The sequence below is a fragment of the Pteropus medius genome, unplaced genomic scaffold, assembly GCF_902729225.1.
Source record: "Pteropus medius unplaced genomic scaffold, Ma_sr-lr_union100, whole genome shotgun sequence".
In the NCBI taxonomy this organism is placed as follows: Eukaryota; Metazoa; Chordata; class Mammalia; order Chiroptera; family Pteropodidae; genus Pteropus; species Pteropus medius.
The window spans coordinates 3,124,264-3,151,832 of record NW_024340693.1 but is presented as its reverse complement, the minus strand read 5'-3'; the positions used below and the strand labels follow the sequence as shown (position 1 = coordinate 3,151,832).

The following is a 27,569-nucleotide window of genomic DNA, read 5'->3' as shown; positions in this document are numbered from 1 at the left end:
ATCTTAATACGTTTAAGTTTTCCTATAATAAAGAAGATAAGGCTGGTTAAAACAATATATGTGATTAACTGCCAAATAAGTGATAAAGATAATAACCGCATTTGTTCAGAAAGAGACATCCCTTCATATAAAATCGTCACGAGTGAGATCTTTACCGCACGAGGCGAGAACTAAACCTCACACTGGGACCTCGCACTGACAAGCTGTTGTGACTGCATCACCGTGGGGGACAGAAATCGAAGTGTCCCCCGTGAATGTGGGCGGGTCCTGTGACATGCTTCCACCCAGCAGAAGTGAGAGGTGATGGGCCGTGACTCCACGGCAGGCGACTGCACGGCCCGCAGGCCGCCCTCTGACTCACGCTGGCTGTGCAGACGCTGCCCCGCGGGAGGGCTCACGCAGAGGCCGTGTGGCCGGGAGCTGTCGGAGGTGTCGCAAGCAGTCCCTCGGGGCAGAGGGCGCCTTGGACCTTCGCTCCGTCTTACAACACATTCCGCGGCACCTTAAGTGAGTCTGGAAACAGGTCCACAGCCAGTCAAGACTGTGGACGAGAAATGAGCTCTGGCCAGCACAGGGCCCGCAGAAGCCATCATGCAATCAGTGGTGTTGGCATAAGCTGCTAACTTTGTGACGATTTGTTCCATGGCCTAGAAAAGTAGTACAACTTCTACCTCCCATTTTCAATTCAAAAGCTCAACAGTTGCCACGGTTTGTGTAGTGTCGGCCGCTTTAGTTGTGCTACTATTACTTCTCGAGTTTCAAGAAATATAAATTCTAGAACTCTCGGATATGACAGAGAATCCATGTTCACTCTGTCACAGGAGATCGAATGTCCCCGCTTGCCTGGAGAGTGTGCCAGCTGTCATGGCGTAATTAACAGTATACCTTTTCTCTCCCAAAATGCCCCGGTTTAGACGATAAATGATCATTCAGCCTTATCATCACCTTCTATACACTAATTTTGACGTTTCCAGGCAAGATACCGCAGTCTGTGCAATTTGCTCCGGCTGCAAACACTTCATCTCTCTAATCATTACAACTAACATTTTGCTGGACTTTTCCCGGACTGATGATTTGTACGGCAAAGAAGGTCAGCATACAGATCAAAATACAATCCTTAAGACGCAGACACAACAGAGCCTGCCTTACTCTATGCCGAAATGGAAATGTCATCTCCCTATAAGTGTCCTACAGCTTATGCTACATCCTTGTATAAAACTGTTTCAAAAACAGTCACTCATGTAAGCTGGCAACACCTGAAACTTCTAAATTATTTTATGTAGGTGGGATACAAATAAATATAGGTGAAACCATGTATCGGGTGCTAGCCTATAATTATTTATATTTTTATTTTAAAAACATTTTCTTCTGTGGCCTATGTGCACTAGGTACTGGCTAGAATAGAGGACACAAAGTCAACCTTACCCCTCCAAAAAAAGAAATTGGGGTTCCGCCTTTATTGTTCACAGACTATTAATAAACGAGTCCCTCAAAAAAGCTCTACTGATTACCCTTTATTGAGGTAAAATGCAAATTAAAAGTTTACTTCCTACGCAAAATATATTACTAGTTGTACCTGCGTTAAAAAATCGCAATGTGCAATGTAAAAAGCTATTTACAAAACCCTCTTAAAGTTTTGCTCATCTATTACAATTCTAATCTCAGAAACTGAGTAATTATTTTAATACATACATTGTTTTAGGTTGGGCATAACAGAGAAAAATTAGAAAAATTCACAAACAGCCCCTTAAAAGATGGTGGGTAGCGTACGAGGGAACAAGGCGTGGCATCAGAAGCGCTGATAATACTGTTTCTTAATTAGCGCTAGTTACATAGGTGTATTTAGTCTGAAAATTCACTGACGTTTACACTTATGTTAAGCAAATCAGTACAGTTATGAAAACACATAGAAAGTCAGAAGTTTTAGAATATGAAACCTTAGATCTGCATCAATAAAGACTATTAATCAAATAATCTTTAATACTTTTTATGTCCCTATGGGCAAAACAGGGCACAATAACATTTATATCATAATAAGAGGCCCCATTTACTCAGTGTCTACAATGGGCCATGGGCAGGTACTTTACCTACATGATCTAGTTTCTCTTCAAAAGAGCCTTTTTAGATATTAATTTTACAGATACTAAAATTAGCATTTTGAATCCTTAAAAGACTGGAAATTTGATTAATTCTATTCTTATTCACATGTAAATGAAGCAATATGTAGATATAATTAAGTCATTTTAAAAGATCTTAACTTGAAATTAAAATGTTTTACTTGCAAAACGTTCATTTGCTCTAACAAGAAGAGATCAGCAGATTTCACAATTACTTCCAAGTCAGGTGACGGTGTCTACTCAGCCAAAACACACTAAAACTACAGATTACTACTGAACTTCAGAAATGCCACACGAGAACTTCTCTAAAGCCTTCTGTAGCTATTCGGATTACAAAAGGGAGAAGATTCACAGAAAAAAACTCTAAAGTTAAATTTGATTGGAAATATCGATGTGAACTAATTTAAAAAATAACTTACTTGCCGGGTCCACTTAAAGAGCCTAAACCATGATACCCAGCAGCAATGAGCACGTCTTCGTTTCTAAATGCCATTCTCCACTAAAAAGAACCGAGACACTTCAGAGAAATGGCCGGCTGCACGGCTGGAGAAAGAAAAAGTGCGAGATCGACCTAGAACATCTTATGTCAGAAAGTTACAAAGCATTCGAATGATGAAGACACGACAAAGGGAAAGAGGGGCCAGCGTGAAGTCGACCGACCAAGCAAAGGACAGTTTGAGCATCAAAATTAAAAATAATTATAATGGATCACAATCCATTAAACAAAAGCAAAGTCCATACTGCTATAAATAAACCATAAAGAAATAAACAGAAAGTGGAACCTCTTCATTGCAGAATGCCAACAAATACATGAATGACAGTCCTAAAACCAGCTAGTACAACTTGATAAGGAACAGTATATTTATTTAATATCAAAAGTACCTCCCTCTAAATTAATTACAAAGTAAAGCGCAGTAACTCGATAGTGGAGAAATTGGGTGGAAAACCATATAACGAAATGATCAAAGCTAACATCACCAACATCAGAACAAATCGGTATTATCATACGCTTCCTAAAGAGCACGCATCACTTCTCTGGTATTCCTGCTTAAAAAAAATAATAAAATAATAAAAAATGCATAACCTCAATCGAATCACGAAGAAATAATCAGCCCAACTCAAATCGAGGGATGGGATACAAAATGATTGGCTAGTACTCCTCGAAAATATCAGCGTCAATAAGGACAAAGAAAGGCCGGGGAACCGCTATCAAAGAACACTAAAAAAATGAATACACCCCATGATAATCTTTAATTTCATTTAGGGCATTATCAGGACAACTGACTAAATTTTAAAAATGGACTATGGATTAGATAATAGTATTGATTTTTTTAATTACGCTGTGTTTATGCACGAGAACATCCACGTTCTTGGGAAACGCATGACGAATTCAGGAGTAAAGTGGCCCCATTCTCCAACTTATCGTCAAGTGGTTCAGATAAAATCGTGTGTGTGTATGTGTGTGTGTGTGTGTGTGTGTGCGTGTGTGCGCGCGCGCACATGTGAGCTGAACATTTGCCAAGCAAATTCAGCGACACACAAAAAATCAGTGAATCTGAGTAAAGGATATTCGGGAGTTCCTTGTCCTATCCTTAAAACTTTTCTGTAAATTCAAAAGTCACAGTAGCAGCCAGTGAGGGGCTGTCACTGGCAACATTTAGAATAATCTGAGCATCAAAAAGAATGATTGTAATTATCAAACCAACTGCAACTGATTATAAAACACTCCATCGTGATACTGAAAGCAGAAAAGACAGCAAAAGGACGATAAAGGCGGAAAAACTCATTCACAGCGCTGGTGGGGAGCATCAGAGCGAACCCTTACTCCAGAAGCCACTCATGGATGGCAGCATTTACTCTGCCTTTCTAGGAAGAATTATACTTTAATTCCCCCTAATGGGAGAAATTCTTCATAGAGGAATGCCTGCTAATAAACATGGAAGGAATAACAGAATTAGAAAAATATTATTTTGCAAAACCCGAAGAAATCATTCAAACAGGACACTGGCAAAGCGCCAAACACCTCCTATTAGCTGATAATTGCAAAGTAAAATATTTCACTTAAAATGAAGAGATCTGGCGGTCTCCACTTTAATCGGGGGCTCGAACTCAGCATCACTGTAAGTTATACAACTGCCATCATGTTCCACGTGACATGCTGCCCTAATGTAGTAGTACATAGCATCACTTATGAACTACTCTCGTCGAAAAATGTTTTGCCTCGGTCTAATCAAGCCCTATAACCTAATTTCTACTTTATAGGAAATACAAGGGCTAGAAAAGCAAATTAAGAGGTACCACAAAGAAACAGTCAGACAAATCCAGAAAGGGTCATTATGAGACAACCTACCTTGTGTGTTCAAAATGTCAGTGTGACAGAGGAAAAAAAGGAACTTGAGAGACTGTTCTAGATTTTAAAAGACTTCACAGACATAACGCCAAATGTACGGCATGAACCCTGACTGGACTGTTACTCAAAACAAAAGATCCTAAAAGACATTTTCAAAACAACTGGGGAACTGGAAAGTGGCCTAAACATTAGACAATATTGAAAAATTACTAGTACCGTCCTCGGATGAGAACACGGAATTGTTACATAGAAGTATGCTCTTGTTTTTAGACGATCCATCAGGGTCGGTCTATTTAAAATCATTCCCGAAAATTCAATTCCTTCATCAAATATGTTTACAACTTTTAACCTAAAGGTTAAATTTTTTCATTAGAACCTAAATCAAGGACGAGGTAAGTACAATTCGACATGACAAAAAGAAGACCCTTGATCCCCAGAGGGGAGAAGTGCTCTGATGTGTCGGGAGTTTCCAGTCCCCGATGATCCCCGACATAGGGTGACACAGCCCCTCCCGTATCCACGCACCCTGAGACCGCCCTAAATTCTGACTGCGGATTTTCTCCCGCGGTAAGAAAGCAACGTGTAGGTCAGGAGAGGTACGACGTTACTGGAACTTCTTTTGCTGATCCAGGGAAGTCATGCTTTGTGATGACGTGTTCACGGTCATGAAAATGCAGGGTTCCTAGCAGATGCCTAAGCTGAAGGTGGGCACCAACGCTCACCCAACGGGGCGCCTGGCTCGCGCTGTCATTTACTCCTCCCGATGACCCTTCAGCGGTGTTTTTGGACAGGCAGCCAGGTCTGTACACACGGACTCTGGACCCAGACTTCAGGGCCCGAATCCCAGCTCTCCTCTCGCAATTCCCACGGGACGGGGGGGAAATTCCTGCAGCTCTCTGAGCCTCTGTCGTCTCATCCGTGAAAGACAACGGTTCCAACCCCAGGGAGTTGTTGTGGAAACTGAGTTCGTGGGTGTAAAGAGCCTAGATGAGTGCCAGGCCCACGGCCAGTGCCACCTAATTGTCGTACGGCTTATCTGCGGTCCGTAGTATAGACCGAATGAACGCAAGCGTTTGAGGCCATCTGCCCGCGGCTGTACCTGGTACATGGCAGTGGGGACCGCGAACAGGGTCTGTGTCCAACACAACGCTCCCGTCACTACCCTCCCTGCCCTGCTCCCCAGAGGCCGGGCTTCCCGCAAAGAACGAGAAGGTGCAAGGTTATTCTCCGGGGAGTGTCCTTCTGGAAAAATGAACGGTTGGCCACATGCTGCTGAATTACAGTCACAATCACTGCTAAGACACAGCTTGTCCATTTGGCTCAGTAAGTGAATTTATGGGAAAATGAATAATGAGCTCCAATAATTAACCGACTTAAAAAGAGAACCTTTGGAAATTCATCTGTTGGTTGAAAACTTCCTGAATAACCATTTTCTTCTGATGCTTGTAATTCCAGTTTGGTAGCTTCTCAGAAGGAAGGGCAAATTAATAATAACGTAAACTAGCTCCTACATAACTTCAATCGAAATTACTGTGCTGAAGGGGATCATTTAGAATCTGCTCATCGCCGTGGAACATCATGACCTCGCGTTAGTTCCCCTGAAGTACGTGTCACTATAAAAGGGCTAGCTGTCCAAAGGTCCCTTGTAACCCCAAAGCTCTATAAATCTGTAAGACTAAACTTCTGTTGTCAATAGAGAAAATGAGAAACAACGAAAATAAACGTCTTGGTCTCTAAGAGGTTACAGAATAGGAGAAAAAAAAAAAAATCTGACTTGAGAGCATTAGCATTAATAATTCCTATCATTCACAGGACAGTTAAAAGGATATTTTAAAAATCCAAATTTTGTTCTAAAAATCATGCTCGCATGTAATTTTACCAGGATAATACACACGAACTGATTGATCGATGCATTATAGGTGACTTTTAGCTTCTTTATATATTTCCGACCATCACATTTATTCCTTTTATAGTAAATAAAACAATAAAATTTCTTATTAGGGACCCATGTAACTAGAAGAAAAGACTGCATAGCTGTGGAAGGCTAGAGGGTGGAAGGCAGGGAATGGAGTACTTAGAAAGAGGAGGGAAAAACAGAGCGATTAGCTAACTACATCCACGTCCAGAAAATGTCAGCCATTATTCATGTAAAATTAAGTAAAAATTCCACCACTGTGGATGGAGCCCCAACACTGGCTTACAAGTGAGGTTAGAAGTATTTAAAGTAGTTAGTTTAAGAGATACCTAAACTAATCAATTGCTACTCCCCTTTAAAAATGATATGCAGGTGCCCCCAACCCTTGGACCTTGGACGCGTACCCAGAACCCGTCCAAGGCCTGTCAGGGACCGGGCCAGCAAGTAAGCGAAGCTTCACCTTCATTTGCGACCACTCCCCAGCGCCAGCATCACCGCCTCAGCTCCGCCTCAGATCATCAGGCCTTAGATTCTCATGGGAGCACTGGTCCCGGGTGCCAAAAAGTCTGGGGATCGCTGAAGTACAGTACCTATGAGTCACGCAGACATAGCCACTAATATATTTTAGTATGACAATATCACTGCACGGCCCTACGAGCAGAGTGTGACCTCGCATCCACATCTAAGAGGGCACAGGTGCTTCCTTCACAAAAAAAAATACTGTACCTTTAAGTCCCTACCTTGTTTCTGAAAGGGCTTAAGATGGCAATATTCCTTTAACCCATCTTTTATGTGTTGAACTGTGTCCCCCCACAAAAAAAAAAAAGATATATTGAAGTCAATTCTCAGTAGCTCAGATTGTGATCTTATTTAGAAAAAGGGTCTTCACAGAAGTAACCGAGTTAAAATGAGGTTATTAAGGTGAGCCCTAATCCAGTATGAGTGGGTAATTGAGACACAGACCATGTGAACAGACACGGGGAAAGACAGCCACCTACAAGCCAAAGATGCCTGGGGCTGCCAGAAGCCAGGAGAGAGCACGGAACGGGTCTCTCTCTAGCACCTTCCGAGGGGCATGACCCTGCCAACACCTTGAATTCGGACTCTTGGGCTCCAGAACCGTCTGACGATGACCTTCCCTGTTCTAAGCCTCCCAGTCTGCGATATTTGTTACAGAAGCCACAGGGAACTAATATCTCATCCTACAGCTGAACTCCAGCTCCAATGCCTTTTCAAAGAGGTAGCAGCGAACAATCTTGTTTGTAGAATAAACATACAGTTTACCCTTGAACCATGTGAGGGTTAAGGGTGCAGTCAAAAACCTGCCTGTAACTTCTGACTCTCCAAAAACTTGACTACAGTCATTCCTCGGTGTCCATAGGGGATTGGTTCCAGGCCACCCCTCAGATACCAAAATCCATGGATGCTCAAGTCCCTTACATAAAATGGCACAGAACACACAGCTGGCCTTCCCTGTTCGCGGATTCATGGCCGTGGATTGAGAATACTGTTTTTGATCCACAGCTGGCTGAACCTGTGGATGCGAAACCCAAGGATACGGAGGGCTGCTTGTATGTTTATTGAAAAAGAATCTGTGTGTAAGCGAGCCCGCACAGTTCATCCCGGTGTCGTTCAGGGGTGAACCGTACGGTGAAACTAACATCCGGGCACAATATACAGCTCATGAAAGGAATTCACGCTATTATTTCGTTTTAGTTTGCTTCCAGTTTTCTTATGAATGGCTTCTATAAGAATGTCTGTAATATTTAACTACAGTAATGTATTCTCAGTCGAGATATAACAAATCTGAATTAATGTAATCATTCTAACAAAGTTGACGAACGATGCTATAACTAAAATGTCAAAATAAAAAAAAAAAGAACATTTCCAACTGAAAGGTATGGGCATTTAACATAAACCAGAATTAAGAATATATACGTCAGAAAACAAAGAGATCCATAAACAGACACCTGATGATAAAAATGCTCAAAGTCAAAAAACAAAGAAAACCTTGAAAGCAACAAGAGAAAAGAAACGTCACATACAAGGGAACGCCCATAAGACAGGTGACTTAGCAGAAACGGGGCGGCCAGAAGGCCGTGGGGCGACGTACTCAAAGAAAAAACTAACCAAGAATAATACTAAAGCTGTCAAAGCTTTCAAACCCGTGAAATACTTTCCCAGACACCTCGCCTCATGCCGCCCCCACTCCCCTGCCCTCCCCCCCGAAAAAAGCTGACAATCGTTTGCTAGCAGACACACCTTACAAGCACATGACTCAGACAGAAATGAGAGTCTTGTAAGGTGAACACTACTGAGACTTTCTCCCCCTCCCGTCTTCTCTTAAATGATTTAAAAAGCAACTGTATAACATAAAAGGTATGCCTATGAAGTACCGCTGGGCCCATCATATATGATTGTAACATATGTGTAATATATTTACGAATAATAACAGAAGAGGTGGGCGGGAGCAAATCTATAGTGGGCTTAGGAAACAAAGATGGTACTAACCATAACAATGTATTGCTGAGTTTATAACATTAACAATGAAATACCTATCAAAATAATGCCACGAATAGGGGGTAAGGCTTGTAGTACTCAAACCTCGAATTCACTTTCACGGTCTTCAAGCTAAATGTACAGTTGTGTAGATAAAATGGGTATACGTACGTATAAAGTGACAGAATGTATTTTCTAGTTTCTTAAAATCTAGGAACGATAAACTACTCCAGAAATGGAAATGGCAAGAACGAACGGCAGCGAGAAGCTGCGGTTCCTGTGACCTGGCGCCTGGGTGACAGATCTCGTTATTCGACCTGTGCCCCTCCTCTGAGAAACCACCCGTGTGGCCGCCCGGCCCGGCACTCGGTCTTATTTCTCTTCTCTACCACGTCTCTTCTGAGTCTTTCCTGTTCTGATTTTCCTCTCTCTAGACCCATGAGCTAAACAGGAAAAATCAAGTCCCTAAACGTCCAGGAATTTTGTTTCAATCTCTTTCTCTTAAGTTTACTGAGATGACGAATCCCACTATGGTCATCGTTTAGTAACTGCAAAACGAAAATGGTCTGGGATTTGGCAACGCTCAAGTTAGAGTTTCCTCGGCTAAGTGTCTTGAAGCAGGAAAGTCTCTACCGCGCATCGCACAGACACCTCCACGTCTTTCTACTTTGATTAAGAAAACTCCCTGGTGCCCTTTCCACCCCCTCCTCCTGCAGAGGTGCACGGCCTCGTTCTAAGTCTTCTCCCTAAACCCCAAAGACTATCTTTTAATGAACCCCAACCACCGTTTGAAGTATTATAAATACGAACGGGTTTGATGTATTTGTAAAGTCCTAAAATATACTTTACGCAGTCTCTGTGGAGCAAGGCCGCAGAGGACAGGTTTTATCCATTTTATCTATTTCCGTGACCTCTCATGCTACAAAGCCTATTATTTACTTATTTACGAACTTAACAAAAGTCGTACAAGTATTAGTAGCTAATTTTCCTTAATGCCCTGCTGCATCTTTAAGCTCCTGCTGATACTGGCGGTGTGCTAACCGTCCCTGAAGTTAAAAAATCACACTTCGTCACGCCTACACTAACGGATAATGACTACCCCCTGACATCCACTAAGTACAAAAGGCACGTGTTTACGAATCCACTCCAGCGTCTTTCCAATACAACACCACAAGCCCAAACTCATTCCAAGCATCTCAGGGGTCAATTTTCTACATTCACCAGGATGCTGGCTGACTTTTAAGTGAGGAGTGGAACGCTCGGCCTGACCGCGTCCTGCTCCGGCCTGCTGTGTTCTCGCATACAGACATGCTAATCATCAGAGGAATTCTGCCTGCAGCTCAAGTTTTTACAGAAATAGCCCCTTGCCAGGAGGTGCCTCTCCCAAGGAGATGGGAGAGAGATGTACGAAATAATGACTGTTTAGCCAAGATTTGCAGGAGCCCCGTCACCAGCCTCAAATCAACTGGGTCAACGCACCGGGGACAAAGAGGTTTCTTGGTCTTCCACGGACCCGTGCTGGTGCCCAGATGTCCGCGGTCATCGGTCACCTCCTGCCTCTCCCACTCCTCCTTCCCTTCACATAAAAGAAGCCTCACTCTGCACCTGAGAAAGATGCGTCTGAGGCACCACTAGGGTCCCCATCTTCTCGGCTGCTGCCATCTCCATCAGTAAAATACTTACTCTAAACTTGGACATTTTGAGTTTTGGCCTTTCAGGGCACTGGGACTGTGGACCGGTAACACACTGTTTTAACACAAAACGAACAGTCCCCACCTAAAAACGTCTACGTCCTCATCCTTGGAATCTGAGACGATGTTAGGTCCCATGATGAAGGAAATTAAGGTTGCCAATCAACTGACCTTGAGATGGAGAGGTGATCCTGGATTGTCCAGATGGGCCCAGTGTAATCGCAGGGGTCCTTGTAAGTGAAAGGACCACAGGAGAGTCAAGGTCAGAGCCACGTAGTACGGGAAAGGTTGACCAGCCACGCTGGCTCTGTACAATGCAGCCACCAGCCAAGGAATGCGCGCAGCCTCAAAAGCAGGAGAAGGCTTGGAAAGAGACAAGCCCAGGGCCTTCGCAAGGCCCTGGATTTTAGCCCAGTAAGACCCACTTCACACTTCTGACCTCCAGAACTGTAGGATAATAAATTTATAGTGCTCTAAGCCACTAAATTTGTGGTTACTTGTTACAGCATCAATAGGAAACTAATACACGTAAATTTTGGGTTCGTTTTAAACATTAGAAATAAAAACAAGCGTATTCTAACAGCCCCAAAATTTGAAACTCAGAAGTGAGTGCATCTAGTTCTGAATCACGTGCTTAAGAACTTGAAGTTGCTTTAATAACAAGAGTAGTGAGTATGAGTTCAAAATGGAAAATAAAAGAAAACCTACTTTGTCAAGCATTAGCATAGTATCAGTCAAGTCTTATTAATTACAGCTCAGATGCAAGAATTTTCGTTAGAACCCCATGTACTTATTTATTTGTAATATCACAAAATTATGTTTAGGTAGGATCAAGTTAAACTTTATGTTAAAGTTAAGCCAGACGAAATTTATTATTTTGGGAGTACGATTATGAAAATATTCTGCATAGTACATCTACGCAGCTTTAAAACTGATATGAAAAATAGATCTACGTTCTCTCTGTGTTTTAGACTATTTTTTTTAATAAAAAAAAAAACTCATAAAAGCAGTTAAAACTCTATTCTGAAGCCCTAGTGAAATGCTGGATCTGGGCGATGATTACCAACGGGCCCTCAAAATCATCGGGGGCAAGGCTGGGGTGCACTGCGGAGCAGAAGCCTCCCCGGACAGCGCTGAAACCCAGCCGGCGGCCTCGCCACCGTCACAAAAGACAACACGGGCGCCTCCTAGTGTGATGGGACAGGACATACGCATCGCCTGGGACATCTTTCTGTCCCCGTCACCCCCGACTCGCCCGTTCCGCCCCTGCAAAGCAAAACAAGGAACCTGAGTCAAGAGTCCACGTCTCCCAGCTTACAGAAGACACGCAGGAGCCGTATGTGTTAAGTGGCAGTAAGGGGGTGCACTCGGCAAAACGCGGGAACTGGGCAAGGCCAAGGGGCAACCTCACTTCTCCAACAAGATAAACTGTGATTTCCAAAAGGCGTGGGAGACCTATACTGTAGAGATGTAACGACCGAACGCCATGTGTGAACCTAACTGCATAACACTGGTCCGGGGTGGGGGTGCTGTGCAGGGTCCAGGAGACGGAGCCGGCGTAGGGGAGGGGCACCCCGCTCCCATCAGCGGCCGCCCCGTGGGAAACGGTCTCATCGCCCTCGTTTGCTTTGTATGTCTAGCCAGGCTCCTTGGCAACCTCCTTCTCTATCATGGCACACGCAGAAAACACTATCCGTAGAGCCCACGAGCACATACAGGTAAAGACTCTTCTCGCCTGCATGCGACCGGTCAAGGGTCTCTGGTCAATCCAGATACCTCCCGGGGCCCCAGGGGCCAAAAGAATGACGTTCTCAGCACGACTATAACCCACAGAGGTCACACTGAACAGGAAGCTCTCTAAGACCAGAGCCCATCGTGGAGACCTTGGAATTCTCAGAACCCACAACCCCTAATATAAGTTAGGGCTCCATTAATATACTTCCTGAAAGTACTTACTAAAAAGAGAGGAAAAAAAAAGAAAATACTGAAAAATATAAAAAGGCAGTCTTTACCAAAACAAACAAACAAACAAAAAACCATCACTATTAGCTTAAGAAAAAACCTTCCCCCTTCTATGATGAAAAACACTTATTCACTACCAGGCAGAAGGCTCATTAGGTCACTAAAATAAAAAGCATGAAAATCAAATCAAAGGCAACAATACTCAGACTTCTTCCCAAAAATACTACAACCTAAACCACTACTCACAAGAGGGAAGTGCATGGAAGGTCCCTACACCTGTGAAGCATTTCAATAAGAACACCTGTCAGTTATCACCGAAATAAACACGACTTCTAAGTTAGAAATAAATTGTTATCGGCATGCAGCTTTAGACATGTGCATTACTACTGACGGAGTTGCTGAGCAAACTTATTATACATCGCGCTGGAGACACCACAAAATTTTTAGAAAAATGATCTTTCTCACATAGAAGCAACGGAAGAGGATAAGCCAGTGAACATACAGGATGATGACGTGCTACGGAACCTCGCTTAATCACGTTCTATGTTAAATATCTTGTACTTTATCGCAAAATTCTTCATTGAGTACTTCGGTGAAGGCAGTCAATGACTTCGGTTTGTCTTCCAAAATAAATTATGTATATAAACTGTCTCCCTCATCTCCTTCTAATACAAGTTTTGTGCATAAGATTTTAAATGATCAAATCTTACGTATAGGTATTTTCAACAACACTGGGACTGAGTATTCACAACTCTTCATAATATCTAGCATTTACTCTTTCCTTCCAACACTTTAAAGTATTTTACAGATATTTAAATGATCCTCCCCCAGCCCATGAGCTGGGGAGAGAACCTGAAAGCAGCTGGGTGAGTGCCCTGGAAGTTGCCTAGAGTCAAGGTCAGAAGCAAAAAAAAAAAAAAGGGAATTAAATGCAGTAACACGGCCCCAGGAAACAAAGGAAATGAGGGGTGAAGCTGATTTTAACACACACACCGCATCCCAACGACAAAAAGTTGTGCTTTTTTTTTAAGTATGAAAAATACGGTAAGATTTTCTTCTACAAGTAGTATTCCCAAGTTATCTAAACTGGTAAAACCTATTTGAGAATGTCACGAATTAGAACGTTTTCATTCCTAGACAAAAGGAATAGAATCTCCTCCTACAAACTATTCAAAACAGAGAGAAGACAACTACATCCTTAGCTGGTAACATTACAACCTAATTCATTTAACTTCAAAATAAATTTGAGCTTTCTCAGAGGCACAGACTACTAATAAACCAATGTTTCTTATGATGAAAATGAACCGAAATAGTGCATTTATTTCATAAAACAAATTTCGACTCTGGTCACTACTGTTTGGTGAGCTAACTAACACTAACCAGTAGTACCAAGCGGCCCTCCTCGTCACTCTGAGAAGAGCAGACCCCTTCAGAAGGATAATGATCGCTGCCACCCACCGCTGCTACAGACAGATTTCATGGGCCAGGGGGCAAGGCACGGCGCAGCCCTACGAACTAGATACTATCTTACCCTACTTTACAGGAGAGAAACTGTGGCACAGGGCAGTGACTCGTCCGAGGTCATATGGCTAGGGAAATGTGGGATGTCAAAAAAGGGAACCAATTCAAATCTTTTTCTAAATGGTATTGAAAAAGAAAAAAAAAGTCAAAACTGAGTAAATAGCTATGAATTAGCCTGTTAATGAATAAAATGGTGACATCGCTAACCTCCACTAAATGCTTCTAAAGGAAGAAAAATACATTTACTTTGGACTGTAACTTTCCATAAATTCAATAACACTAAAAAAGGAAACTAGAATACCAGGCATAATTCATATTTAACTATGTCTAATTCCGCGCTCCTCATACAACCTACAACATGACTAGAGCTCCCCAAATGACATCAATAATCATTTATAAGATCTGAAAAGATCAGAGAGCATTGAGTTAGATGTAGAAGGAAGCAAACATAAAAGGGATATTATTAAAGAATGTCTAGTCCAATCCTTTTTACACGAGAAAAATCAACTCGGAAAGTTTTAAGAGACTTTCTCATACAGATCTAAAAGTCAAAATCTGGACCAGGATTTACCTTCTGGTCCACCTGCTCTTTCTAGTATACCATGCTGTACGATACATAAAAAATTACTACATAAAGTTTCTGAAACTGAGCTACAAAAAGAGAAATCGAAACAAAATTAGGTTATTTAAATCTGAAAAAGAAGGTCTCTGGAAAGGAATTAATACTTAAATAATCTCCTGAAATAATAAAAGTTTCAGGAGAGCTAGAAAAAATACAACTTTAAAGGAAGAAAGGCCTTGGGACAAAAAGGAGGTGGATTCGATGTCTGGGAGCCTGGTAAAAAGCCTAGAATCAAACAAGACATGTGACAAAGTCGGGCTGAAAATGGCCACATGGTCTGTGGCAGCGTAGATAATTAACCTACTTTGCGATCTATTATAAAAAGATTAGCCAGAGGGAGAAGGAGAAAACCACCAGAAAGGAAGCAAAGGCACATGATATAAAATAAGACCAAAGTTTTTATACACATTGCACTAACTGAATACGATAGTCAAAACTAAACTTGTTAAGCACATTAAAAGTTTTAAATTCCAATGGTCTTACCTTTATCTGTGATAATAAGTGTCTAAGATCAGAATAAATTCGTCTGTTATAAAATTTCATTTCTACTATGTAACTTTATCCTCTAATAATCATTAAATAACCCGTCAAGGACTCAGTAGTAGCCTATCACTGAGTCTTCCTGAGTTAACAATCTTGCCATATCATTTTAAAACATTCGACTGTGCAAACTTATCCTGAAATTGTACAAATTTTAAAACAAAACCATCGTTCATGGGGCAAACTGAAATGTCCGATTTTATCTGGGGCATAAGCTCGATTAAGTATTTTTAAAAAGAAAAAACTATGCTCTGGAAGGTAATATTATTTTCTTCCTTAAGTTTCCAATATCTTTCTTATATAATATTACCCAACTTTCTATAATAACAGTATACGGTTTTTATTGTCCAAAATGTATTTTAACCAAATTCGAAAGATCAGCAGGCTTAAATGAAACTCTGATCACACTTCTGCTCCACATTCTCTCCACAAAGCCTCCTCAAATACATGCTAAATCTTCCTTATCAGCATTTAACCAACGATTGTATGATAGAAGACTCCTTATTTTTGAAGTTTTCATCCTTCTTAAATTAACATTTACAGTAAAAACAGCAAAAATTTGTAAAATAGCAACTCATTTTGAATAGTCCTATCGCTGCAGCACTATTTTACTAATAAAAGATTAATAAAAATTAATTAAATATTTTACTAGTAAAATACCATGTCATCCGCCTCCTTTCTTGTGACAGAACAAGGGATTGTATTATTTCATGTAATGTCCTGACTACGGGAGAGGAGGCTGTCGAGCCGAGGTGCTTCCTCCCTCTTCCTACTCTCTGGGGGGCCCTGGCCACACACACACCTCACCCTAACTGAGCGACTGGTGAGACCCAGGAACAAACAAACAGCCAGCTTGACCTGTCACTTTTCTTCTTAAGCAGTTCCAAGTTCGCCACGCGCAGGGTGCTGTGCTAGGTACAGGCTTGTTCGGGGTAAACTTGTCAGACCCACTGACTTGTGGCCTAACTTGTGGCCTTGGCCTCACTGATAGCACGTTCTCTCTCTCACCCCTGTGACTGGGGACGGGCAAGCAGCCAGGTCGTGATCTACCACAGTGATCTGCCACCTTCCCCCGCAAGGGAGTGCCCTTTGTCCAACCCCCTCCCCACCCATGACGTCTAAGACCCTCACAGAGACTATAACCTGCACACCTGCCTCCCCGCGACAGCCGTGACCCGCACTGGCACTCTCCAGACTTAGGCCCCCGGAAACTGCTCGATAACTTCCACCTCAGTTTCAAAGCACAGGCCTCTCTCTCTGTTTCGGTCACTTTTCCCATTATTTCGCAATAATTAAGTATAATATTAAATATTAGGTAGCTTCTCTGTGCCAGGCCCCGGTCTGAAGGGCAAAACAAACACCATGTGATACTGAAAATGTACTTTTTCATGGACAAATAATAAGAGACATTTCTAGAGATACCTTCGCAAACTTATTCACTGCAATCTAAACATAATCCCTCATTTGCATCAGGCTAACTTAAGGAAAAAAAACTTTACTAATTTTCACAGCTAAGCAGAACAGTGAATACATCTAGAATAAGACATCTCCGAAGATTTACTGTTAACAGTTACTTAGCCTAATGAAAGTATTGCCAATTAGCTCAAGTACCTTATGTCAACAACAACGAAAATTATGTAAATGTTATTATAGAATAAAATTTCAATTCATCATAAATATTTTCACAGCTGCTGATTCTCTGAGAACTATCATTCTCTTGAGGCGCAGCCCCTCCTCACGGCTCCACACACGCCCCCCCCATCTCGTCCATGCTTAACCTAACTCACTTCCCCCAGATACTGACTGGCAGGAGAAATGGAGGACTCTGGGAAACCGTTTTATTGTACGCAGAAGTTAGTGCTCCACCAAAAGACAGATATAAATGATAGTCTTTCCCCGTAAGGCCTGCACAATCTAAAAAGCAGATAAGAGAAAAATATACTAGCCAGTACATGAGATAAGTGCTATTATGTTTCAAAAATGCAGCGAAGTTACATGAGGGGACAGAGGCTGGGGTTGGACAGGGTAAGATTATAAAAGCAAGGCTACCTGCTTGACAGACAGGTATGAACTCCACAGACAAGTAGCGTGGGGAATGTGTTCAATGCCTAGCAAAACAGAATCTACAAAGGCACAGAGGGAAATAACTGTTCTTCTTGTCAATTTTGTAATTCTCAGAAGGTGGGTTACAGTTTTCTTTAAAGGATAAGATTGCAGATTACTCTGAGATGTTTAGCATTACTTCGGAAGCACGTCAGGATTTATTCAAGTATAAATACAGACACAATTTTAACATCACTGCTGGAACCATCTCATTTGGCCAGGCGCTGGTTGGCGTTTCTGTATTTGCCAACCACATACACACGTCCGGCGCAATTAACGCCCAGAGTAGGTAGAAGAGCTTTGGAGTCTGACATTCTTGAGATCAGAATCCCACTTACTCATGTCGGACTTGGCAAATCTCCGTGCCTTATTTTTCCTAACCTGATTATGGCATGTGTCATATTTATGAACACGTTCATTTGAAGGTTGTGTGTACCTCAACGAGAATGTAAACACTATGAAAGCAAGGACTGTTTTGATCACTGCTGTATTCCCAGCACTCGGCACAACCTCTAGCACTCAGTAGGTGCCAAATGTATACCTGATATACTTGAGGGAATGAATGGTTAGTAAAGAGTAACGCATCGTTCCCGAAGCACTGGACTCTGACAATGAACTATGACCTGACAATCTGTGTAGCTCGGCAATTTGGAAGATTATCACTTTCAGAGACTTAATTATCACATTCCTTTTGAAACAGGATAAGACAATAGCTGTCATATCTACAAATAACATCCAAATCGCCCTCGGAAATCATTTGAACGTAGTTCCTTTAATACCAATGCTTCCTAAAATATAAGTTGTGAGGGGAAAAAATAAATAACATCTATTTGGGGAAATGGATTTTCCAATGATTCATTCTCCGTTGATTTCTTTAATACCGTAGATTTTAATCCCACCTGATTTCAGCCATTTTTTATACTGTGCATCAGCTTGCAGCATAGAATCTGCTTCTAAAGCCATCTTCTGGATCTGATTCACCACTCCTTTAAAAAAAAAAAGGTACCTAAAATATACCACCCTCAAATCATCAAAGATCGCCTGGGGATCTCCTACATGCAGTCGGGTGCATACAAAGGGCTAGCCAGTCAAAACAGAAGGAAAGATTTCAGAAGTCTTTAACGGCATAATGAACTAGGCCCACGCTGCAAAGAATTAACTTTCTCTGAGATGGCTCATAGTGATGATCCCTACATGTTAAGCTCATCAAACAGCTAATGAAACGAATCCGCCCCACCGTATGGAAAACTGCGATCCTGGCCAAGCACAAAAACACCCGAGATTTACATGCACCCACGTCCTGCTTCACTCGGGACTTTTCAACAGGCATTAGCACTTTGCCCTTGGCGTCTATTTAAAAATCCCAATAAAACACGTACGATAACCCTCGCAGTCGGTCCCTGGCCAGAAATACTTCGAGCCACACGCAGATGTGCCTGGGGCGCTGAAGTAAACAAATGACAGGAAGCTTGAGCTGTTTTCAACGTCAACGTGGATTCCCAAAGACGAGACTGCCACCTGGACACACGGATGGGAAAGCGAAAGCGCCCTCCTCTCAGAGGGAGTGCAAACGGGGAGCATTTCCAGGGCACTTTATTTAAAGTTTCCACCTTCACACACACACACCCCCTTCCTCCCGGCGCCCGGTGGGGGAAGCGGGCGATGCCCGAGACCCGGGGAGGAAAGCGGCGCTTCCGTCCGGTGCGGGCAGCAGGGCGACCCCGCCTTCCCGCCCGCGGACCCCCGCCCCCGCCCGGGGCCACCTTCCCGCCCGGCGCCGCCGGCGGGGTGAGCAGGGGAGCCCCGGGGCGCAGGCGAGCGGCGCCCGGCCCCGCCACGTCCAGCACGGCGCCCGCTCGCCGGCCGCCGCCGCCCAACCGCCCCCGCCGGGCCGCGGGGAGGAGCGGGAGCGGGGCCCGGCCGCCGCACCTACCATGGTACAGATGGAGGCGAATTTGGAGACTGTCATTAGGATTTCCATCCGCCCAGCGCCATCTTCCACCCAATCACAGCGGCAGCGGCGGCGCGCGGGGGAGAAGGGGAGCCAGGCCGCCCGCCCTCACCGCACCCGCGGGCGCACGAACGGAGCCTGCTCTGCCGCCGCCGCCGCCGCCGTCGTCGTCGTCGTCGTCGTCGTCCTCGCCGCCGCCTCCGGCACTCCGCGCCTCCGGCCCCAGCCCCCGCTCGCCGGCCGCCCGCCCCCGGCTCGCCCCCGGCTCCTCCCCGGCGCAGGGCGCAGCCGCTGCCTCGGGGCCCGCGCCTGCCCGCGAAGCCGCCCGCCGCACACCCCGCCCAGCGCGCTGCGAAGCGGGCTCCAGCGAGGCCCTAAAGCCCGGCCCGCCCGGCAGCTGCGCGGCCCAGCGGCGCGCCGGCCCCGCCCACTCCCGCCGCGCCCCGGCACCGCCCACTCGCCGCGGGCCCCGCCCGCCGTGAGGCCACGCCCACTCCCGCCGCGCGGGCCCCCGCCCACCTCGCCGTGTGGTCACGCCCACCCCCGCCGCGAGGCCACGCCCAGTCCCACTCCCCGCGCACACCTCCCCACCGCCTGGAGCGCGTCCGCCGGGGAACTCCCTAACCGGCCCGGCTCCGCGTCCCTCCGGGTCCTAGCGCTTGCGCGCCTGCGCGAGCTCTAACTGCGAGGGGCTGCCAGGGGAGGCGCGGGACGCTGCGGAGGCGACCTACGTAAAAGCTGGAAGGGACTGGCCCGCAGCCTCCACCAAGGGCGGGGGGACAGCCATTCCCCACTGCCGAAACAGAAAACCGGGGCGCTGATCTGGATAATTCTGAGCAGGATAGGAGGAAACCTCCTTCTGTACAGTTAAAGTAACCCAGGTAATCCAACGTCCCAAGCACTTAGCAAAATGTAAGGTGCTTTGTTTCTTTTTACACATATCGGGTGAGTCACCTGAGTCAAAACTCCCTAACTTAGCAAGAGACTGATGAAGTAAAAATGAAAGAGGTAAAGAACAAACTATGTTTAGCTCTTTGAATTAAGAAAAAAGGTAAGTAATGGTGACGAGGGTCGGGGGAAGGGGAACGAAGCTGTCGTCCTGCCAGCCTGTTGGCCATAAATTTAGAATGTTTATAAATATAGTTCCTAAATATACTCGTTCTGAAAGTCGAGTTGCAAAATAGGGAAGATCTCAACCCAGCAGTGATGATGTTACCGAGACACGCAGTTTCACAGTGAGAAATATTTAAACAGTGTCAGCGGGAGGAATAATTCGTCTTTGCCACTGTTATAAAATTGATCACTGCACCCTGTTCTTGGTGTCAGGGAGCTCAGCTTTATTTCTTCCTATTGGAGAAAGTAGTTCAAGTTAGTAGTGATGACTTTCTTAATTATCAGAAAGCTCGTGATACTTTTCGATTGGCGAAAGGCAGAGACGGGATGCTTTTCTGGCTTCCCCCATGTCAGTGGGGCTGAGGACCTGATTTCCGACAAACCTCTAAAATCAGGTACGTCTTACCTCCTTCAAAAAACAAAACAAAACAAAGCAGTCAAACAAAAATTCAGGTGGAAAATAGATTTCTGGTATGTGAATGCCGTTTCCATAGCGACATCAATGACATGCTTACTTGGTGGGATGGGGGGGGATTGCAAATAGAATGTAGCTCAGTCCCATAGTAGGTGGCCTGGTTCTCCATGGAAGCTGGAGCCCTCCCTCTTTGCCTGATACCCAAGCCAGTGGCTAAGACCCTGTTTGTCACCACCAGGCATCCAGGTATGTGAGTGCTTGCTTCCTGTTTCCTGCCTAGACTCAGAAGTGTCACCCACCTGAATTCTATATGGCTGTGTTCCACCCTGCTCAGACCTCCAGGGTCCGCTTGGGCCTCCTACCAGTGTTACCCATGCCCCTAAATCCTATTCGAATCAATGTCTATTGTCATCCTGTCCTCCCCACTTGGTCCAACAAACAGGTCTTAGGTGCCAGAATCTGAGCCCCCTCTGCAACTACGCTGCCCACCCCCATGCCTCCTTGTCTGTGAATCCTAAAATGTCACAGAAACAGGCCACTGGCTTTATATATAAGTTTATATAAGAACGAGGCCTTTTTAAAATGGATTCCTGGTAGAATTATCTGGAGTGGTGCTTAGTTGGTGTTATAGCCATCTAAATTTGCAGGTGATATAAAACCTAATTGCAGAACCTCACGATTCCTTGTCTCCCCAGCCTAAGGTTATGCAGAGAGGCACAGACATAAAAAGAGTCTTCTGTATGCGGGGTGCCGCTCTGGGGAGTTGGGTTTTTGCTTGTTTGTTTGTTTGTTTTTAAACCATATGTAATGCGGAAGATAGGATTTGGCTGAAACGCCACACTTTTGCACCTAGAACTTGGAGGGGCTCGTCTGGGCTTTTTTCCTGCTGGTGTATCAATTTTACAAAGAACTTCATTGTGCCTAGAAAGGGTGAGTTTGTGTACAACTGACTTCTTTTGGGCCTTCCAAGGTTGTAAGCTACAAAACAGACCCAGATAACTCCAGAAACCAAGCAAGTAAACAAACTAGAGCCAAGCCAATCCGTTTGGTCAACACGGTTTTTAAAAACTGTTTCATTTGGATACTTTTACACAATCCCATACCATCCAGTTCCTTGCAAGCCACAGGTATTTTGTTACTCATCCTGTCTCCCGCTAACCACATGTTGCTTCTTATACTTCTGCCACCTCCCTTCTCCCTGAAGGCATCTGGGTCTGCAGCAGCTAACACAGACCTTGAGACGGGAAAGGACACTCTGACCCTCCTTTTTCCCCCTGAAAACAGGAGATAACTCTCCCCGAGAAAGGTACCCGCCCCGCACCAGGAAGTAGAGACATCCTTATCACCAGAGACGGGAATCCAGGGCTGAGAAAGCTGTATAAACAAACCTTGTTACTTCTCCACTCATTAGCTGCCCCAAGCCCAAACGCCTCTGTTTTGTCAATTATTCACAAATGTATAGTTTCTTTGTCTAAAAGATATAAAAGCTGCATGCTTTGGTCACTTCTTTAAGTCTCATATTTCTATGCAATGTTTTTCTCCTGTTAATCTGTCTTATGTCGGTTTAATTATTAGGCCGGCCAAAGAATGTAGAAGGGGAGAAGGGAAAGGTCTTCTTCTCCTGCACAAGGTCACACAACTAGCACGTGACAGACCTGGGATTTGAACCTGGCTCCAGAGGCCACACTTATATCCACTCTGCTACACCAGCTCATGTGAAGGTGCCTCATTTGGATTCTAGTAGGATGAGCTCGAGAGGCACTGGCTCCCTTGGGACCCACGAGAAGCTTTTAGCTACAGAATATACTCAAATAGATATTTCCTTGTCTCATTTTCTTCATCCGGAAAATAAGAGTAATAAATATTGCCTACTCCTGAGGACGAAACACGGAGCTTGTTTGGGATAGGGCCCGCCCCGGCCCGGCCCCGGCACAAACTGGAGAGCTCTGAGGGGCCATTCAAAGTCAACATTTTAAAAGTTAGGGTGGGCAAATTCAGCCCTCAGGCTGTCAGTTTACTCCCTCAGATTTAATGAGCTGCTGTGTGCCGGATACTTAATTGGTACTTTAGATGAATTTTCTAATGTCACCCTTCCAACACGCTGGGAGCTCAGTCACTTCCTGCTCATTTGACCACAGTCAACATGGCACTGCCCAGCCAGCACGGAGCCAGGGTCCACACCCAGACACTGAGACTCGAAAACCCATGACCTCTCCCCGTCTCTGCCCTGCTTGTCGACAGCCGAAGGAATCAACCTTTTTGGTGACATGAATTAACATCATCCAGCTGTCCAAAGGTAGACGTTAATCAAAACGGTGATGTCCTTTTGTTGGTTTGAATCACCAAACGAGCCACTTGCTTTTCAAGGCTGCCTACTAATTCAGAAGAGCAAAGTCCGGTCATCTGCACAACAGAGGTGTGACTGATTTGCCGGGCAGGGTGGCAGACAGCTAATATACCTAAAACTTTGTCGTTATTGAAATCTAGGTTTGAAAGGAGAGGGTTCGAGGCACGGCCCTGTTATACTCTATTTAAAACTTAAACGTGAGTGAGTTCATTAAAATGAGTAAGTTCATCATCTACCGACGAATAAGAGAAATCTTCATCCTTAGGAAGCACACAGTCCATTGGGGTAGGTAGGGAGATGATTTTTATAGAAAAAAAAAAAAACTGAGAAAATGAAGAAGCAAGTGCTGTCAGCTCCCAGGGGGGTTGGGACGAGCTCTGCCTGCAGGAGGGATGTGCTGAGGATGAGGACAGCTTCACATCGGGAACAATAGGATGAAGTCAGGAGAGGGCGTGGGATGCAGTGGTCCCCAGGCAGAGGGTGAGATGCGTGCCGGGACCTTGAAAGAGGATGGGACGTGTCTGAGGCTGCACCACGCACGGGGCGTGTTGCGGGGAGTTTGTACCGATGAGGGGTATGTTAAGGGGACGCACAGAGACACCAGCAAAAGTTCTGGTCTCTGGGATCTTAGGACCTCTACTGTCGTATCCATCAAAAATTAATGCTAAGATCAGCCTACCCCAAAACCTCTTCCTGTTCTCCATCCTGTCCATTTGAATTCCAGTCCTGCAATTTGTTGAGACTAAACGAGGCAGGGAATTTCAAGGAGGCGTCAAACTAACAGGTCTAGACCTGGGGAGATAACCGTGACTTCCGGTGAGCACAGAAGTAAACAGGAATATTTTCTTTGGTACTCAGTGATTAGAGGGGACTCTCCAGATGCCCAGGAGGGTGATGCAATCATCCCAGCTGTTTCAAGAAAGTTCAAAAGTTTCTGAACTTACCTTGAGGAGATGCCTTTTCTGGTGCGTTCATTAGCCACCTCTTCTGTGACAGGAGGACAGAGAAAGATCGAGTCATAAAGTTCAGAACACACTGACAACCTCTCATACAGACGTGACCCATCTGTCCACACAGTATTCGGCAACGTATCTCTGATTTGTGTTTTTGAGTCAACACACATCTGTCAAGCACCTCCTACCTGTGAAGGCTGATTGTGGTAGACACTTAAGGAGCAAGAGTCCTGCCCTCAAAAAGTCTGTCCTCTGACCGAGAGAAGACATGTACACGAGTGACTTTAGACAAGTGCCAGTCACGTGACCGACGCTGTTATAAGCGTTCAGAAAAGAGAGTGATTGTTTCTTCTTTAGGCAGCAGAAATGCTACCACATGCTAGAGAAGGAGGTCACCTGACCCGAAGGGAAAAGCTGGAAAACCTTAGTGATTTAACTGTCTTTTAAGAACAGATAACATCGATCATGATAGTCGATACTATTTTGATAAGTGTACATGGTGACAGACGATTACTAGAATTAGTGAGGTGGGAAAAAAAAAGCAAAAAAAAAAATTGTTAAAAAAAGAACGGATACACCTGTTTTTGTCTCCTTCCTGGCTTTCCAGCTTCGTCTCATTCATTCGCTGTGTTCCCATCACACTCGCCATTTTTTTTTTTAAATGCCAACAAGCCCCACGCTATAGCCCTGAGCATCCGCACTGGCCATTCCTCCTCCCTGCAACACTCTCAGCCCTTCACGTGACGGGCCTCAACTACCTGTCACCTCACCAGGGACACCTGCCCCGACTCCTGATGCCCTCGTCTCAGTAGAAGCTCCATGAGAGCTGGAGCCTCGTCCGTCTGTAAAGCTCTGTCCCCAACACCTGGGAGAGAACAGTAAGTGCTCAATAAATACTTGTCACCGCATCAACTCAAACTGATAAACACCTGCACGTGTAAGTATGTCTAATTCCAGAGCGAATAAAAATAAAAGAATTGTGAACATAGGAGTGTTTAACTAGTCAACACGATCAATCTGAAGCTTCCCGAAGCATTCACGGATACTCTGCCTCGTGCAGCTTGTTCTCCATTTTCAACATCTGCTCAGCTCAGAAAAAGTTCATCAGGAAAGAAAAAAAGTAACATCCTCTGGACACAAAAAAGTCTCCAGTACCTATGTCTAACTTCCCCAGTCATAACCGATTTTCTTTATTGTGTTTTTAGGGTTTTCCCTGTGGAGACAACTACTTCCGTCACCCTTGCCTCGCCCTATTACCCACTTCTCAGTTTTTTTCAGGGGAGATTTTTCTCTGTGCTTTACGAGCATTTAACCATATGTTGGGGGTCGGTATTGTAAAAATTGGGCTCTAACGTGTGATTTTTACTGTCAGATTGACGTCTTAGCACCCAGCAGGCCGGCCTCCTTGCCACCTGACCTTCATTCACCTACCTGAGGCACCTGGTGGGGGGCGGTGTGCCAACACCAGGGGCTTTCCCTACAATATTCAAGCTCAGTCATCAGATAAAGGAAACAGGCATGGTTTCCACTTCATTCTTAAAAAAAAATAATAATAATTAAAATAGCCAAACAAAATTTCCAAAATATATTTAGCATAAACCCCTGTCAGATATACAAGAAACAATTAATGGTGATTTCCTGGGACTGAGGAAGTCAGAATGAGTCAACTGCAGGCGAGATGAAGGAGAATTTGTGCTGTGTATTTTTTTTTATACTTTCCGAGTTTGGAACCATGCAAATGTTTCACTATTTCAAAAATAAAGTCAATCGAGTATTTTTAAAGCTGAAATAAAAGACGTATTTATGTGACAAATGTTTTTAAATTAGTAGGCACATTCTGAAGTTTTTTTTTTTTCTTTTTGAAAGCCACTTCTCAGTGCGAGCTTAGGTCGATTCCGGTCTGTCTCTGCCTAAGGAAAGCATGCACTTGAACTCGGACACTTCCTCCCTGAGGACTCTCTCAGAGCTCTCATCTCCTGCCTTCATTGGCTGAGACTCTTCTAGTAAAGACCACAGCCTCTTTGCAGATGAATTAAAGGGCAAGCTTATCTTTGCCTGCTTCAAGAGGGCTGGCAATCCATGGCTTGTTTTTCCTGCTGAGTCAAAAGGAAGAACTCGTGGAGAAGTGAGAGATGAGAAGAAGGGAAACGAACCCATAAATTCTTCTTTCTTCTCATGTTCCTGGCGCTCCATCCTCAAGGCCCAAACAGGAAAGCTGGGCAGCGCTCGCGGGCCATCACGTGACCATACGATCACGTGATCAGATGCCTAACACCTGTTCCCAGAGAGCTCCTGTAACTGGCTTTTCCCCAGCATAGGAAGAGCCCTCATTTTCTTAGGCACTTCTGCTTTGTAACCTTTCCTGGGTTTTTTTGTAGTTTATGTTTTTGGTTTTTTGTGGGTTTTTGTTTTTGTTTTTGTTTCTTATTGTCTTGCTTTAACCATTCCCAGTTCCCTCGGGTCGATTCTAACAGGCAGGGTATGCACCGAAGTTTATTTATTTATTTATTTTAACAACGATTGTGCACAGGAGCAGATCTATCTGCTTTCTGGCACAAACCTTGAGGATATACAAAATGACAGGTTACAGCAGAATCTCTTTCAATAATTCTTCCTTGTAACAGAGAAATACAGGCCTCTTTCCACGGCTCAAGCCCAGGGTTGCTTATCCTGACAAGGTGACACGCCGCGTCCCCAGCGCCATTTCTTCCTCCCCTTTGCTGCCTGTAAGCAGTAAGCAGTTTGTTTGTTTGTGTTTGTTTGTTTGTTGTTAAAGATTCTAGTCATCATCTCACAGGAAATGGGAAATAGACAACAAAAAGAGCGGATAAGGGAAAGTCAAATTTTATAAAGCGCTGTGGTTATGGTTGACCCCTGAAATACCAGAAGGTCTCGAGTTAAGAATTTGGGGGGTCGGAAGGCTTGGTCGGAAGGGGAGAGCAAGACTCTCCCCTTGCTCCCCACCCCCGGGATGTCCAGTGTGTGATCCGAGGAGCTCTCCACCCTCCAAATTTCCATTTCTTCACTGTCCAACGGGGAACGCCCCTCCCGTGGTGAAGGTTAAAGGAGCCACTGCACGGAAGTACTGAGACCCTCGTGTCCTGCATGGCTGTTCACCACGATGCAGGACAGGGACACTGCCCCAAGTGACGCGGAGACCAGGCCCCGTAGCCAGAGAAGAAGAGGGTCCTCTGGCGGAGTGTGGAAAGAATTCGGCACACGCGCCGAAGTCGGAGTCAAAAGGAAAGTTCATTAGAAAGGGGGTGACACTCCCCAGACAGAGTGGGGGCTCCTCTCCGAGGCAGAGTGAGAGGCACAGCGAGAGACAGAGGAAAGGCCACTGAGAGGGACCCAGAGTGCTCAGGGAGCTCGGTTTATATGTCCTGCCTTAGTTCCTGCGAGGTGCAGTTTTAAAGACTGTGTTTACCCATTTCCTTTGATATGGACACACAGCGAGGAAGGAGAAAGGA

General features: G+C 44.7%; 2 long non-coding RNA genes across 3 annotated transcripts in view; one reads left to right on the top strand and one right to left on the bottom strand.

Annotated features, from left to right (window-relative positions):
• Positions 1–19,482, bottom strand: part of LOC120602729 (uncharacterized) — a 49,251-nt gene extending 29,769 nt beyond the window's left edge. Inside the window, exon 1 of the long non-coding RNA XR_005652825.1 lies at positions 19,254–19,482. This is a non-coding gene — a long non-coding RNA (uncharacterized LOC120602729). The remainder of the gene's footprint in view (positions 1–19,253) is intronic.
• A 371-nt stretch (positions 19,483–19,853) lies between these two features.
• LOC120602720 (uncharacterized) overlaps positions 19,854–27,569 on the top strand; it is a 10,010-nt gene continuing 2,294 nt past the window's right edge. The window contains exons 1-4 of one of the 2 annotated variants that reach the window (XR_005652822.1): positions 19,854–20,152; positions 20,670–20,779; positions 22,375–24,977; positions 26,724–26,825. This is a non-coding gene — a long non-coding RNA (uncharacterized LOC120602720). Of the gene's footprint in view, positions 20,153–20,669; positions 20,780–22,374; positions 26,826–27,569 lie in introns of both variants that reach the window. The other variant, XR_005652821.1, reaches the window with a different exon arrangement.